The sequence below is a fragment of the Rhinopithecus roxellana genome, chromosome 10, assembly GCF_007565055.1.
Source record: "Rhinopithecus roxellana isolate Shanxi Qingling chromosome 10, ASM756505v1, whole genome shotgun sequence".
NCBI lineage: Eukaryota > Metazoa > Chordata > Mammalia > Primates > Cercopithecidae > Rhinopithecus > Rhinopithecus roxellana.
Window position 1 is genome coordinate 124,177,588 of NC_044558.1, and position 8,030 is coordinate 124,185,617.

The 8,030-nt window shown below is 38.7% G+C and overlaps 1 pseudogene; it reads left to right on the top strand.

Annotated features, from left to right (window-relative positions):
- Positions 1-434: 434 nt before the first annotated feature.
- Positions 435-1,500, top strand: LOC104672056 (annotated as a pseudogene).
- Positions 1,501-8,030: the final 6,530 nt, after the last annotated feature.

Consider the following 8,030-nt stretch of genomic DNA (forward strand, 5'->3'; position numbering starts at 1 on the left):
AATACAGGGTGTCAGAGGTATGAGTACAAAGAAAAGCGGATCTCAGAGAAAGGAGAAAAAGCTGACTGAAGAATATGGAGACTACCCGGGCAGGATGGGGAACCCATTCAGTTTGCAGTTGAAAATTTAAAGTGAGATTTGTTAGAATTGGGAGCTTAGACAAAGACACAGAATGGGTTAGGAGTTAGATTTAACTCGGATAGCAGATTAGCCAGCTGCACACATGTAAGGAGAAGGAGGCAAGGGAGAGAAAGTTATACGCAAAATAATGATGATTATGTTAGACCAAGTTATTTAAACAGATAGCACGGAAGTAAGGACAAGACAGGGTAATATGCAGTGAAAACTTATGTTCCACCGGTTGAACATCTCAGTGAGGCATTAAGATTCATAAGAGAATGTCAGAGCGGCGCCGCCCTCCGCCTCCGCGGCTGAGGAAAGCAGGAGGAGGTGGTGGCGGCAGAAAGATGCTGCTCTTTGGCGTAAATTGCAATCGATTAGGGATCGTTTCTCAGAATCAAGTTAGAAGTGAGAGTTCAGATAAGTGAGGCCGCCATTGCTGCTTTGAACACCTCAGAAGGGGAGAATGGATTTATCAGGAGTGAAGAAGAAGAGCTTGCTAGGAGTCAAAGAAAATAATAAAAAGTCCAGCACTAGGGCTCCTTCACCTACCAAACGCAAAGACCGCTCAGATGAGAAGTCCAAGGATCGCTCAAAAGATAAAGGAGCCACCAAGGAGTCGAGTGAGAAGGATGGCGGCCGGGACAAAACCCGGAAGAGGCGCAGCGCTTCCAGCGGTAGCAGCAGTACCACATCTCCGTCCAGCTCCACTTCCAGCTCAGGCTCCAGCACCAGCACTGGCTCAAGCAGTGGCTCCAGCTCTTCCTCAGCCTCCAGCCGCTCAGGAAGCTCCAGCACCTCCCGCAGCTCCAGCTCCAGCAGCTCTTCCGGCTCTCCAAGTCCTTCTCGGCGCAGACACAACAGGAGGCGCTCCTGCTCCAAAACCAAACCACCTGAAAGAGATGAAAAGGAGAGGAAAAGGCGGAGCCCAGCTCCTAAGCCCACCAAAGTGCATATTGGGAGACTCACCAGGAATGTGACAAAGGTTCACATCACGGAGATATTTTCCACCTATGGGAAAATTAAAATGATTGACATGCCTGTGGAAAGGATGCACCCCAAGTGTGCAAAGGCTATGCATACGTAGAGTTTGAGAATCCAGATGAAGCTGACAAGGCGCTGAAGCACATGGATGGAGGACAAATCGATGGCCAGGAGATCACTGCCACTGCCGTGCTGGCCCCCTGGCCTAGGCCACCCCCCAGGAGATTCAGCCCTCCCAGGAGAATGTTGCCACCACCGCCCATGTGGCGCAGGTCTCCCCCGTGGATGAGGAGAAGGTCCCGCTCCCCGAGGCGCAGGTCTCCCGTGCGCCGGAAATCACGCTCCCCGGGCCGCAGCCGCCACAGGAGCAGCTCCAGCTCCAACTCCTCCCGATAAACAGGCCACTGAAGCTCTTGCCCCCGTAACTTATACCCCACCCAGCTCAGTTTTGTCACTTTTCTAGCCAAAGGAAGATCAGTAGGAAAGCAAACCCTTCACTCAGGCAGAATTTGCAGGCAGCAGTCAGCACCCCTCTGCCGGCCGGGCTCTGGGTGCAGAAGTGCTATTGGTTTGGGTGTTGTGTGCCTGTCAAGATTCCCTCCGGTTTTCTGGCTAGAAAGCTCACCCGTTTCCAGTTTCTAAGAGTCAGTTCAGTGGCAGGGCCACCTGGGACAAGTGAGGCTCTGGGGGTGGTGTGACCCTTCCTGCCTGGGAGCACACTTTTCTCTTCCCTGGTGACCTGAGATGGTGGCCAGGCCGTGCCCTTGCTGTTGCTGGGCAGTGTCGTTTTGGAAAGGGAGCCGTCCCCAGCTTTAGTGCAGTTGCCAACTCTGTTAGACCCGGCTTCTCGAGGCCTCTTCCGACTTCAAGGGTCACACCCCCCCCCGCCCAAAGATTCTCTCACCCACGGTAGTTTCTGTGCATGGTTCTGTCTGTCCGTGCACCCATGCACACACCCCACCCTACCATCCTACTCTGAAATTGGCGAGTGAGAGCCAGCTCTGCGGGATCATCACGCAGCCATGGTTGTGCCTGCCCTTCATGGTGGTCTTTCAGGTTATCTTGGCAACATGTACATTGCTTTTTTTTTTTTTTTTTTTTTTTTTTTGCTTTTATTGGACAGTCAGTACTATAAAATTTCTCTTTGAGTTTTATACTTTTGTAGCATTTTAGATGACATTGTGTTTGTACTTTGTTGTGTAGAGTGGAAGAATTGTGTTGAATAAACCCAAGATTGAAACAAACAAGCAAAAAAAGATTCATAAGAAGTGGATACTCATGGGAGTAAGCTGAAAAGATAGGAGGCTGCAATTATGAATTCTTGGCCATTAGATTTTATTTTGATAAGATCCTTTGTCCATTATGCATCACTTACATGAGTTTTGACCTAAGTATGCACTACTTGAACTTCAGGGCTCTTGAACCTCCCCTATCTGAGTGGTGTTGCACGGTTTAGGAGTTCCTTCCCCTAACTCAGGGGTATAGTCCTCTTGAGTACAGAAGCCTTGTTTCAGGAAAAATTTGGCTATTAGTCACACATACCTTACTGTGAGTGTTAGTAATTCAAATATTATCCACAATTTTGAAATAAAAACTTTTGTCTTTGATAAAGAAAATGTTGATCTCAGAAATTCAGAAGAAAAAGGTATTTTTGTTTTCTAAAAACTGGAGGACTTTTGAGATGCCTCTAATACAGGAGCGGGCAAACTAGGGCCTCTGGGCCAAATCTGTCCCACCACCTGTTTTCGTAAATAAAATTTTATTGGAACACAGCCACACCAATTTGTTTACATATTGTCCAAAGCTGCTTTTGCACTACAACGGCAGAGTTGAGTAATTACAATAAAGGCTATGTGTCATGCAAAGACTAAGGTATTTATAAACAAGTTTCTTTCCAGAAAATGTTGCTGACCTCTGCCCTAATATCACCTCACATATGCCAGTTGAGTTTTATCCTTCTTTCTCAGCATCTGTGTTACAAATTCTTAGAAGTAGAAAAATAGAAAGTTGGGAAGATAACAACAAAAAAAACTTAAAGGGGTACTGTAAAGGTACTATGGTTTTTTGCCTGTAACTTTGGAAAAGGTGAGAGAAACTAAAGCAGTTCATGTAGGTGTCTGAACAGTGATACTCTTTCCTCCGTGCAGTGTTTTATGAGAAGAGAAGGAATTGAGGTTTGTTCAAGAAAGGGTAATGTAATCAGAACACTCTGGTATGTTCTGGCACGCTTTTATAATCTGGGATACTGCTCAGATTTCTTAACCTGTTGTGTCAGGTTTTGTTTTTGTTTTTTTTAAAAAAGACATTCATTTATTCCTGGGTACCCAGACAGTGGCAGTATAGTTCATTTGTACTTCTATCATATAAACCTAATTATTTCCTATATCTGTTGAAGGATGGGTTGTGGATTGAAAGGTAAGGTGAGCCAACATTGTGCTTCCTACGACAAGAAGATAAACACTAGAGAGACACTCTCCTTCACCTTGTCTGAGGCCAGCCAAAACTATGCGAAACAACTTCAAAGCCACATCACAAAAGAATTCCAAGGGACCTCATCTTTCTTAAAGCAAAGCAAAGTATAGAGGTATGTACACAATTATTGTTAATGTGACTTTTCTCCCTTTTTCTGAATCAATCTTACTAACATTTTAAAAAATACATATTTTACAAATATTCAAAGAAACATCTTTTAGTTTTAATAATTATTTTATTGGTTTTTATTTGGCTGTTTTTTACTTTTTGAATTTTTTTATCTGAAATGTTATGGTCTCTTTCTTCAACATTGAGCTTACCCTGCTCTCTCTTTGAATTCGCTGTGAGTATCCTGTTGAGTTTACATAGCAGATGGCCAATTTTTATGAATGTTCTAAGTAGACTTGAAAAGAATTGTATAGTCTCTATTCATTGATTACAGTGTAAGAAAAATTAACAGTTTTGATTACATATTTGTCAGTTGTGGTTTGAAAGTTAATCACTATGTTTCAACTATTTTAATGCTTCTCCTTGCATTTTAACATGTATGCTTAAGTCCAAAGTCATTCATTCCCATTCTATTCTTCCCCCAAATAATGTCAAATCCTTAAATATTTAACTCCAATACCCCTCTTTCATCTTTAGTGTTTTGTGTAGCATTTCAATTTCTTCCTGTTTTCTGAACTTCACAGAACTAACTTTGTTTCACAGACAAAGATGGAAGCTTCTTTTTTCTTCTGTAGTCTTTTATTCTGTTGGGAATAATTGAAAATTTTCTGAGCCTCTCTTTTCTCTTTCATCCTCATATTTAATCAATCACTCTTGATTCAATTTCTTTATATCTCTTGAATATATTTTCTTTTTCTCCACTGTCATTTTACTCTCTTTCACAGAAGTAAAGACTACCATTATTTCTAGCCCGGAGCACAGTAGGGGCACTTAATTGCCACCAGTATGCACATTTCTAACCCATTGTGCCCATGCAGCAGCCAGAATGGTGCTTCATAACACAAACATGACCTCTTGCCTAAAATCATTCAGAGGTGCCCATTGCTTTTAGAAAAATCTAAATTCCTTAACATGTCTTAACATGCTGTTATCTCCATTTCTACAGCCTTGTTTCCATCCACTTCTTCTCATATTCATTCTGTTTCCAGTTGCTCTGAGTATCTTTCAACTTCTTGAACACAGCAGGCTCTTTCATCTCTGGGCTGCTACGTGAGTATTCCCTTCTAACTGGAGCTCTCTTGTCTGCTTTGACTTGGCTAATTTTTATTCATCTTTCAGACCTCAACTTTGAAGTCATTTGCTTTAGGAAGACTATTATGCAGTAACTTCTAATCTAGGTACGGTTTTCATAGTTGTTTGGTATTATACTACCTCTTCGTAGCTCTTGGCCGACTTGACTATAATTGCTTTGAAAAATATTTTCTTTCCTAGTAGACACTAAGACCTGTGATGGTAAGAATCCAGTCGGCTGGGCTTGGCATAGAAAATCACTTAATAAATATTTGGTTAATAAATGTTGAATGGATTTTTCAAAGCAGAAATTGTTAAATGTAGATTTCTATCCTGGTGATATGCTTATGTGGGAAAAACTTATATTAAGAAATACACTGAAAAACTACTCTAGAGGAGAAATTGGTAAGAAGTGTGTTTATCTTGTATCCTACCAATGGGGAGGTACGGAAACTTCACAAATAAAGCAGTAAGATGAGCAGGTGACCTTGCACCTTGATAATTACATGAAATAGAGAGCACAGCATCTTCTCTATAATGATACAAATGGCAAGAGAATATTGAGAGCTATAGCAAAAGAGGGAAAATTGTAGCTGAACATTCTCTCTAGAACTCAGGGAATGTATGATCTTGAAATAAATCACTTAATCTCTTGATGTCTCATTTTAACTATTGAGTATATAATGAATGATTATTCTTAACTACTGCATGGGGTATTGTGAGACTTAATTTGCTAATGTTTATAAAGTGCTTCAGATTGTCTGATTAAAAGTATGAAGTATCATCATTATACTATAAAAGAGTATGTAAAATTTTATTTTAATTTCATAAATATGAAATTATACCTTGCTACTTTCACTTAAAATATTCTGAAATTCATACACACAGATAGGTGCATGTTTGAATCTAGGTCTCCAGGCATTCACGTTAGCCGCTCTTATTTCTGACTGTAGACCTTGTCTGCATTTCTGTTGTCCAGGAAGTTTACAAGACTTTGGCTGAAACTGACTTGAAAGGGCATACTCCTTTTTTGTTAAATTACAGTCCACATAAGTTGAGAGTGCTGTATTATGATTGCTTTCTCTTTCATTTCAACCTTTCCTGCTTTGGCTAATTATTTTCTCATTTCTAAATGTGATTAATTTTCTGTAGAAGGCAATATTCTTCCTAACCTGCAAATACCTTCTCACTACAATTTTGCACCTGGTTAAAGAAAGTTCACAGGTTGAATTACTTTTCCTTGAGGCACTTTCCTGGAGCTCCACTTCCTGGTTTCTCTGGCCAGGTTTCTGCCCAGCCTGCTGCAGACCCTGGAAGTGTATGCCGGTCCTGGGGTGCTTCCTTGATTTTCTAAATTCATTTTACCTTCATGTTTCTGGGTTTACTACCTGTTCCTCCAGAATATTACTTAGAAATAGGTACACAAGGTGAAATTTTCGTAATATTGCCTGTGTAGAAATGTCATTATTTTATCTAAACAGTTGACTGACAGTTTGAATACACACTTCCAGCATGAAATCATATTCAATCCAAAGGTTATGCTATTTCTCCATTTTGTTCTAGTTTCAAATATTGCCACTTTTATTTCTGATCTTTCACATTTTTTCCTTCTAAAAGATTTAGGATCTTTTTATTCTCAATGTGTGAGCCTGAATGATGATGCATATGGGTGACATTTTTTCATTTATTTTGTCTGGCACTTGATCTGGCTACTTGTGTCCTTTGGTTATTTGAATCTTATGTATAGTTTCTTTGAATTTTTGCTCTGCATTTTCTTTCTGAAAATTTCATTACTGGATACTTGGAACCTCTGGACTTATTCTCTAATTTTCTTATCTCACCCCTTATTTATTCCATCACTTCATCTTTTCTATTTATTATGAGAAGCTTAATCATGGTTTTCAGCTCTAACTTTTTAAAAAGAAATTTTTTTAGTTACTTTATCTTGAATATACAAGAAATATACGTGTTTATCTCTGGTTGTTTCTCTATTATGATATTCTGTTTTTATTTCATGTTTGAAAGAACTTTTTAAAAAATTGTAAATAGATATGTGTGTATGCATTGTATGTACACAAATATATACATGTGTTATGTGTATACATCCATATGAATGATATATACCTTATATGTTATATATCAATGGTGCTCAAATATTTTGGTCTTAAGAACCCAAATACCCAAAATTCTTAAGGATTTCAAAAAACTTTTATTTATGTAGGTTATAAACATTTGTATTTAATATATTAGAAATTAATTATTAGAAATTAAAACTGAGTAGTATGTAAAACATTTATTCATTTAAACATAATAACAAACCCATTACATGCTAACATAAATATTACTTCTAAAATTTAACTATATTTTCTAATACAAAAAGAATATCATGAGAAGAGTAACTTTTTGAATATATATATATTTTTGCACATCTCTTGAATATCTGGCTTAACAGAAGAGGGCTGGATTCTCATAGCTACTTCTGTATTCAATTTGTTGTGATATCACATATTGTATTGCCTCTGAAAAACTCCTCTACACACCCAGGAGAGTATGAGAGTGAATAAGAAAAGAATATCTTAGTATTATTATGAAAATAGTTTTGACCTTGCAGGCTCCCTGAAAGGGCCTCAGGGACTCCCTAGGATCTGTGGACCACACAGTTTAGGATCTGAAGCTGTTTGTACAAACACATGTGCATGGACACATGCCCTTCTAAAAAAATTATCTAGTCTTCATTTTCTTTTTTTTTTTTTTTTTCCACTTTTTTAAAAAGGCTTTTGTTTGTTTTGTTTTGGTCTCTCTTTTTCATTAGAGACTTCTCAAATTTGATAGTAGTTGCCTGACAGCCCACATTTAAGAATAAAATAGTAATTGAACACTGTGTTTAGAGAAACAATTTTCAAGGAGTGAGTTCATTCTGGGGCAGTGATTCTCAATCCCATTTAAACGTAATGCTCAACTTTTTTTTTTTAAAAAGAAGGCAAATATTTTATAAATCTGTACTTATTACCCCGGGATGTAAATCATAGCATACTCTAACATATCAACACATATAATTTCACCAATAACAATATCACACCATAGTTGTAATGTGAAAAGGAACTAAGCAGAAAGTGACTTATAATAAAATAATATACATATCCATTTGTAACTCATCAGGCATAACTACTTTACACTTTACTGTGGATATAAGGAAATAGATGCTTGCATATACA